Source organism: Myotis brandtii, unplaced genomic scaffold, assembly GCF_000412655.1.
Source record: "Myotis brandtii unplaced genomic scaffold, ASM41265v1 scaffold2875, whole genome shotgun sequence".
Classification (NCBI taxonomy): domain Eukaryota; kingdom Metazoa; phylum Chordata; class Mammalia; order Chiroptera; family Vespertilionidae; genus Myotis; species Myotis brandtii.
The window spans coordinates 25,400-34,455 of NW_005360982.1; positions in this window are offsets into that span (position 1 = coordinate 25,400).

Genomic DNA, 9,056 nt, shown 5'->3' on the forward strand with positions numbered 1-9,056 from the left:
TTTTTTTACAGAGAAAAAGGGAGAGGGACAGAGAGCTAGAAACATCGATGAGAGAGAAACACCGATCAGCTGCCTCCTGCACGCCCCCTACTGGGGATGAGCCCGCAACCCAGGTACATGCCCTTGACCGGAATCGAACCCGGGACCCTTGAGTCCGCAGGCCGACGCTCTATCCACTGAGACACACCGGCCAGGGCTGTGTCCGGTTTGGAAGGGTTTTCAATGCCGCTGGGAGGGGACAGACTGGAGTGGGGTGTGGACGGAAAGGGGGCCACGTGCTCACCTGACGGGCACAGGGGAGGCCTGCATGGCCGCCCTGCAAACCCAAGGACCGGAAGTCACCTCAAAGGATGGTCTGAAATTACAACTTTAGCTAAAAGAAGCGTGTGGTGCGTAGCCCTGTCCTAGGCCAGGATCTTCCCTGACAAAGGTCACTGTGATGTTTTGTTTGTTTAATTTTTTTACTTGAAAAATCTTTATGGTTGAAAGTATAAAATATGTCCCCTTTTTCAGCCTATTACCCACCCCCAGGACTCCCCGCTGGGCAAAAACGAATTCTCGGGGCCATCAGCTCCTTCATTGTTATGGTCATCACGTTCATTGTTGACTGTTAACAACCCTTTACCCAGCAAAGCACAGGAAGTCTGTGTCTAGCATTTCACTTTTTATCCAATTCCCAAGGGTCCCCCTCCCCTTTGCTTTCTCCTGCTTCCCTGATCAATCACCAATGGATTTCACCTAATACACGTACCTCTCCTGTTTTGATTGTAATGTATAAAACAAGGTGACCACTTAACCGGTTTGGCTCAGGGGATAGAGCTTCGACCTGCGGACTGAAGGGTCCCGGGTTCTATTCCGGTCAAGTTGCGGGCACATCCCCAGTAGGAGTGTGCAGGAGGCAACTGATCGATGTTTCTCTCTCATGGATATTTCTACCTCTCTATCCATCTCCCTTCCTCTCTGTAAAAATTCAATAAAATGCATTATAAAAAAAGTAAGAATATAGTTTTACTTTGTTGCTGTATCACCTCTCTGTGCTTGCAAGCTCACTCTCCCGGCCTCCCCTGAGCCTTTCAGGTTATCTGTCAGGTGGATAGTTTTTGTCCACACAACTGCGGCAGAGAAAGGGAGGAGATGAGGACAACTTGAGGGTTTTTGGTTCTACCAGCCAAACTGATGCTGGCCCTGTCAACTGGGCTGGGGAAGATGGTAGAAGGTTAATTTTGTTGGAGAACTTCAGAAGGTTCTTTTGGTCATTTTTTAGAAATTTCAACAGTGAGTGGAAATATCCAGTGAGGAGCTGGTCACATGGTAGGGTCAGGGTGAGGGTCAGGGTCAGGGGAGGGCTCCGGGATGGATACATGCAAAAGTGGTAGCTCTTTTGCACCAGGGCAAAGCAGGCAGAGCTGAGGGAGGGAACTTGGGGTGTGAAGATGGGAAGTAGCTAGAGGTTGCACAGTGGTGTGCAGACAAGAGGATGTTTGAGCTGATGGTCCTGGGCGCCTGTGTGTGTATCTAAGGGTGACACACAGCCCATGTTTTGCTGCGTCCTGCAGGAATGATCTGGGACATCCCCGTGGATTTGCGGGGCAGGAATGATGGAGCCCTTCTGGCAGGGCCCAGAGCTTAGGTGGCATTTACCTGCCCCCCTCCCCTCCCTTTCCCCTTGCCCTGCCTGTTGTTGTGAGGGTGATAAGAGTGGTTAATGGGACTGTGATGAGAGAGCAGGCAGTCCTGGCACCAGGGCTGGGTGTCTTCTCAGAACTGGGGTCCCTGGAGGTGGTGGGTTGTGAGGAAGAGGAGGATTGTGGGTTCTCAGACAGACTCTTCCTGACTCAGTTGTATTCACTCCGACAGGTCGGTGTAGCCTTTGAGGATGTCGCCGTGTATTTCTCCAGGAAGGAATGGCGCCTCCTTGATGAGACCCAGAGACGCCTATACCTCGAGGTGATGCTGGAGAATTTTGCTCTCGTATCCTCACAGGGTAAGACCATCCTTTCCTGGTGTATTCTTCTTTCAGCACGCCTGCATCCTCCTCACCCCTCCAACCCCCCTCTTGCTCAGGATTGTAGTTTTAACTTTTTTTCTAAATTTTAAGGGTCCCCAGTAGATATGCAACCAGAGGAACAACGGGCCTTTTCACCCTATATCCATTTTCCGCTTGTCTCTGACATCCCAGTGATCTAACAGCAGGCCTGTCCTGACTCACTTCTTCCATTTTTAAAAAAAATATATTTCCTCATTGGTTTCAGAGAGGAAGGGAGGAGGGAGAGATAGAAACATCAATGATGAGAGAGAATCATTGATCGGATGCCTCCTGCACGCCCCCTACTGGGGATTGAGCCTGCAACCAGGCATGTGCCCTTGGCCAGAATCGAACATGGGACCCTTGAGTCCACAGGCCAATGCTTTATCCACTGAGCCAAGCCGGCTAGGGCTCATTTTGATCGTCACTTCCCCTTGAGCGAACCGCAGCCCACACTTGGCTCACTGCTTTCCAGTAGCTTTTCCAAGGGGCCAGAGCGGAGCACGGTCCAGGCTCTCTCCTGTTCTCTCCTGTGGCTGCTTCTACCCTAAGTTCTTTCTCCGTTTCTATGTCCTTCGCTTTAAGAAGTGCAGATTCACAGTCACCTAGCCTTCTGTTGACAGATCTTTCCTCCTCTAATTCAAGAACCCACCCAGGATAGTCTGCTTGGAGGCAGACCTGCTGCACCCTGGTCCCCTTTTGGTAACACCTTGATGTACCGAGAGAATGTTTCATGTGTGGCTTGACAAGAAGGCCTCTTCTGCTGCATTTGGATGTAATTCCCTGTATGTATTCAGGACTAGAGTTCCTCTGAAGAGGAATCAAACTTCAATAATTGCTTACTCATTTTCGATGGGATGATCTAGACCAGTGGTTCTCAACCTTCCTAATGCCGTGACCCTTTAATACAGTTCCTCATGTTGTGGTGACCCCCAACCATAAAATTATTATCCTTGCTACTTCATAACTGTCATTTTGCTACTGTTATGAATCGTAATGTAAATATCTGATATGCTCTATGTGTTTTCTGATGGTCTTAGGCGACCCCTGTGAAAGGGTCGTTTGACCGCCAAAGGGGTCGCTACCTACAGGTTGAGAACCACTGATCTAGACTTTGTGAAAGGAGAATGTTGAAATTCTCTATTAACCTTTTTTCTGCTTTCAGATCTGATATTATTTGCTGAATGTACTTAGTTTTTCTGTCCTTGGGTGCATATTACATAAATTTGTTATCTTCTTGATTTTTGTTACCTTCATGGGGAAGGTTGTGGCCATGGGGTTTTTATTGGAATTCATGCCAACATGCTCTATAGGCTCCTCTGATGTGTAAAGTGTGGTGGTTTCACCAATGTTGTAGGAGGTGCTGGTGATTCCTAAAACAACGTTTCCCAAGGTCCATCACAGAGCAGGCCACTAGGGACACACTAGTGCAAGCTCTGCAGATAACTGAGGCATCTTCAACACTTGTATATTGACCCCTGCCATTTCCACATGGGTTTGCTCACCCAGTCTGCCACCCTCTCTCTCACTTTACTGCTGCCTACAGAACTTTGGATATGCATATATCTTTGTGTTGACCTGGAACATCATCCACTCCTTTTCAGTTAATTTTTATGGGCTTGTGGACATTCCCATTTCTTTCTTTTTTTTTCTTTTTCTTTCCTCTCAAATTTAATTTTAATTATTTCAGAGAGGAAGGGAGAGAGAGGGAGAAAAATCAGTGATGAGAGAGAATCATGGGCTGGCTGTCTCCTGCAGGCCCCACACTAAGGATGGATTTAAAATTCCAGCTTGTCCCCTGACCAGAAACCAAACCTTAACCTCCTGATTCATAATTTGATACTCAAACACTGACCTCCATTGGGTGGGCCACATTCACATTCTAGTACAAAGTGTTATGGAATTAGCAGGAAACGTCCTGGAGGAAGCAATTTGCAGAAGAACAGCTACTAGATTGATCCTCCTTATTTTGTGTCCCATTCTATAACCATGTTCCTCTTTTCTTGAATTCCCCTCTTCTTTTTCACACAGGCTATGCCAGTACTTTTGTTGTTGTCAGTCATCACGTGGCAACATCTATTCCATTGACATCTCGAGACAGAGGAAACGAGCGAGGGAGAGAGAAAAATCGGTGTGAGAAAGAGACACATCCATTGAACCTGCAACTCATTTTTGTGCACTTGAGTGGGAATCTAACCCAAAACCCATTTAGTTTCCACTTAATGTATAAAAGCCATTTCCTCAAATTCTAAGTCGTTTGTCTTGAAAATCAATACCTATAATTATTCCACTTCCACGTGCGACAGATGGACATTTGTAATGAGATTACCTTTTTTTTTGTGACTGGGATTTCTCTTTAAGGTTTTACAATGGGCCAACTCTCTTAATGTCTACAATTCCATGGGTGGTGATCACTGGTTTTAGGACCATATTGGTTACAGAATGATTGCTACAGAATCACTAGCCCAATTGGAATTGGAGAATCCTGTAGCCAGCTACATGGAATCTCCCTCTTCTGGACATGCATCCAGAAACGTTTCTGTGAAAAAGACAAGATCAGTGAATTCGCAAATAAGAGGATCTCCAGACATGTTTACCTTCTGTGGTCAAAGTCTTTGTCCTTGAAAATAAAGACTTTCGTGGATTTCTGGACCTTCTTAGGTGTTTGCTTAATGGTCATAGTGCCTAGGAAGGAAATGAAAGAAAAAAAAAAGTGCTATCTGCCCTAACCAGTTTGGCTCAGTGGATAGAGCGTCAGCCTGCGGACTCAGGGGTCCCAGGTTTGATTCTGGTCAAGGGCAGGTACCTTGGTTGTGGGCATATCCCCAGTGGGGAGTGTGCAGGAGGCAGCTGATTGATGTTTCTAACTCTCTATCCCTCCTCTCCCTTCTCTGTAAAAAATCAGTAAATATGTTTTTAAGAAAAGTGGTACCTATAGACCAAGGATGTAGCTTTTGCTACCCAGCCAGTATTTTTGTTAACTTTGGTGAAAGTCCCTCATTCTTTGGTATATTTGATGTCACTGAAACAAAATTTGACCTTCAGAGGATATGAGAACCTGGATTGAGTAGAGAGTTGCCAAACCTATTTTCTAAAAGTTGGACATAGAAAACTTCTTAAAATTTTTGAACCATTTATCAAAAGGTTTAATTAGTGAGGAACATATTTCATTTATAGTATTTGATGAGTCTCGACGTATGCATGAAACTGAAACCATCACTATGGTTATAGTATTACCAGTATCTGTCACTGTGAATTTACTTCATGTCTTCTAATTTCTCTCTTTCTTTGTACTACTAATGGCATCTGTGTGCTCTTGTCTCCAACCCCATATGACTCCTTTCTTTACGAAGAATCTATACGGACATAACTGTTGAACTAGATGGGCAATAAAAGGCCTCCAAGCCTGGCCAGTGTTGCACAATGGATTGAGCATTTTCTTCTTCACCAAGAGGTCACTGGTTCAATTCCTGATCAGGGCAATGCCCGGTTGGGGTCTTGATCCCCAGTAGGTGGTGTGCAGAGGGAAGTCAATATTTCACTATGAGCCTAACCGGTTTGGCTCAGTGGATAATGCGTCGGCCTGCAGAAAGAGAGGGAAAGAAACGTTGACTTTTTGTTGTTGCTGCTCCATTTTAAAAATATATTTTTTTATTGATTTCAGAGAAAAAGGCAGAGAAAGAGACAGACAAATGATGAAAGAGTATCAGTTTTCCGGTACTCGTGAGAAGCCTGAATGCTATGAGTTTTTGAAGACTTAGACATCACTTTCAAAACTTAGCTGGGGTGACAACTTCACCTGTTTCTAGGATCAGCAGGAATTTTGCTTTCCACACAGGCTATGCCAGTACTTTTGTTGTTGTAAATCATCACGTGGCAACATCTATCCATTGACATCTCGAGACAGTGGAAACGAGCGAGGGAGAGAGAAAAATCGGTGTGAGAGAGAGACACATCCATTGAACCTGCAGCTCATTTTTGTGCACTTGAGTGGGAATCTAACCCAAAACACATTGAAACCAGGGCCGATGCTCTCACCAGTCACACAGGCCAGGGCTATGCCAGTCCATTTGAATGGGATTTCTCTTTAAGGTTTTACAATGGGCCAACTGTCTTAATGTCTACAATTCCATGGGTGGTGATCATTGGTTTTAGGACCATATTGCTTACAGAATGATTGCTGCAGAATCACTAGCCCAATTGGAATTGGAGAATCCTGTAGCCAGCTCCATGGAATCTGCCTCTTCTGGACATGCATCCAGAAATGTTTCTGTGAAAAAGACTAGATCACCAGTGAATTCACAAATAAGAGGATCTCCAGACATGTGGGCATATGCCCAGTGGGGAGTGTGCAGGAGGCAGCTGATTGATGTTTCTAACTCTCTATCCCTCTCCGTTCCTCTCTGTAAAAAATCAGTAAATATATTTTTTAAAAAATGTTATCTATAGACCAAGGATGTAGTTTTTGCTACCCAGCCATTATTTTTGTTAACTTTGGTGAAAGACCTTCATTCTTTGGTATATTTGATGTCACTGAAACAAGATTTGACCTCCAGGGGATATGAGAACCTGGACTGAGTAGAGAGTTGCCAAACCTATTTTCTAAAAGTTGGATATAGAAAACTTTTTAAAATTTTTGAACCATTTATCAAAAGGTTTAATTAGTGAAGAACATATTTCATTTATAGTATTTGATGAGTCTCAACATATGTATGAAACTGAAACCATCACTATGGTTATAGTATTACCAGTATCTGTCACTGAATTTACTTCATGTCTTCTAATTTCTCTCTTTCTTTGTACTACTAATGGCATCTGTGTGCTCTTGTCTCCAACCCCATATGACTCCTTTCTTTACGAATCTATACAAGGGACATAACTGTTGAACTAGATGGGCAATAAAAGGCCTCCAAGCCTGGCCAGTGTTGCACAATGGATTGAGCATTTTCTTATGCACCAAGAGGTCACTGGTTCAATTCCTGATCAGGGCAATGCCCGGTTGGGGTCTTGATCCCCAGTAGGTGGTGTGCAGAGGGAAGTCAATATTTCACTATGAGCCTAACCGGTTTGGCTCAGTGGATAATGCGTCGGCCTGCAGAAAGAGAGGGAAAGAAACGTTGACTTTTTGTTGTTGCTGCTCCATTTTAAAAATATATTTTTTTATTGATTTCAGAGAAAAAGGCAGAGAAAGAGACAGACAAATGATGAAAGAGTACCATTGATCTCCTGCCTTCTGCTCGCTCCCTCCTAGGGATTGAGCCTGGAACCCGGGCATGTGCCTTAAACCAGAATCAAACATGGGACCCTTCATTACACATCTCTCCACTAGGCCAAACTGGCTAGCTCCCCCCACCCCCCTTTTTTAAAAAATCCTCACCAGACGATATGTGTATTGATTCTTGTGTGTGTGTGTGTGTGTGTGTGTGTGTGTGTGTATTGATTCTTACTGAGAAAAATGGAGAAACATTGATAGGTTGACTTCCCTATGTGCCCCAACTAGGGATCAAACCTGCAAACCAGGTATGTGCCCTGACTCAGAACCGAACCCGTAAACTTGTCTTGTACAGAAGGTTGCTCCAACTGAGTCATTCAGCCAGGGTTTCTCCCACTTATTGATCCACTCACTGGTAGATTCTTGTATGTGCCCTGACTAGAGATCGAACCCACCACTTGGCAATTTGGGATGACACTCTAACCAACTGAGGGACCCGGCCAAAGGTAAATTTTCATTTATTCACATTAGAGAAGATGTCAGAGAGTGAAAGAGAAAAACATCAATTTGGCCAAAACTGGTTTGGCTCAGTGGATAGAGCATCGGTCTGCGGACTGAAAGGTCCCAGGTTCGATTCCGGTCAAGGGCATGTACCTGGGTTGCGGGCACATCCCCAGTGGGGGGTGTGCAGGAGGCAGCTGATCGATGTTTCTAACTCTCTCTCTCCCTTCCTCTCTGTAAAAAATCAATAAAATATATTTAAAAAAAAAAAAAACATCAATTTGTTGTTCCATTTATTTATGCTTGCATGTGCTCTGACCGGAGCTCGAACCCATAACCTTGGCATATCAAGATGACACTCAAATGAGTTTACACAGCCATAATTGATTTATAGTGTTAAAAAACGAAATTCGCCCTGACCAGCTTGGCTCAATGGATAGAGCGTCAGCCTGCGGACTCAAGGGTCCCATGTTCGATCCTGGTCAAGGGCATGTACCTGGGTTGTGGGCACATCCCCAGTAGGGAGTGTGCAGGAGGCAGCTGATCGATGTCTCTCTATCATCGATGTTTCTAACTCTCTATCCCTCTCCCTTCCTCTCAATAAAGTATAAAAAACAATTTTAAGATGTTCTAAAAAAACATTAAAAAATCAACATATATATGTTTAAAAATAGCCTGTTGTTCTGAAGCACAGATAACGTGGACTTCCCATTGGCATTTAAGGAGAGTTACGTGCACAGACTTGTGGGGCTGAGCCGGTAACCAGTCTCCAGGTGGATGGGGTCAGAATGGAGCCAGGAGCCAGCCCTTCCCTCCAGGGAGCAGCATCACTTTGCAGCAGGGGTTCTCAACCTTCCTAATGCCGCGACCCCCAATACAGTTAATACAGTTCCTTAGTGTTGTGGTGACCCCCAATTTCATTGTTACAAATTGAACATAATTAAAGCATAGTGATGAATCACAAAAACAATATGTAATTATATATGTGTTTTCCGATGATCTTAGGCGACCCCTGTGAAAGGGTCCTTGGACCCCCGAAGGGGCCGCGACCCACAGGTTGAGAACCGCTGCCAGGATCCCTCCAGGGGCTAATGTCCTAGCTGCTCGCAATAGTGAGCTTGTGGCCCCTGGAGCGCCTGGAACTACATTACCCAGAAGGACGTGCGCGGTGTCCCGCCCGGGAGAGATCCGGAGGAAAGTATTTCCGGGATTTTTTCACCTGGACTTCCGGCCTCCTCCGGGGGGTGCCTGTTCAGTCTTTGGGGTTCTCTGTGGGGTTTTAAGGCGACGGAGCAGAGGAGGCGCGGCTCCCGCCGT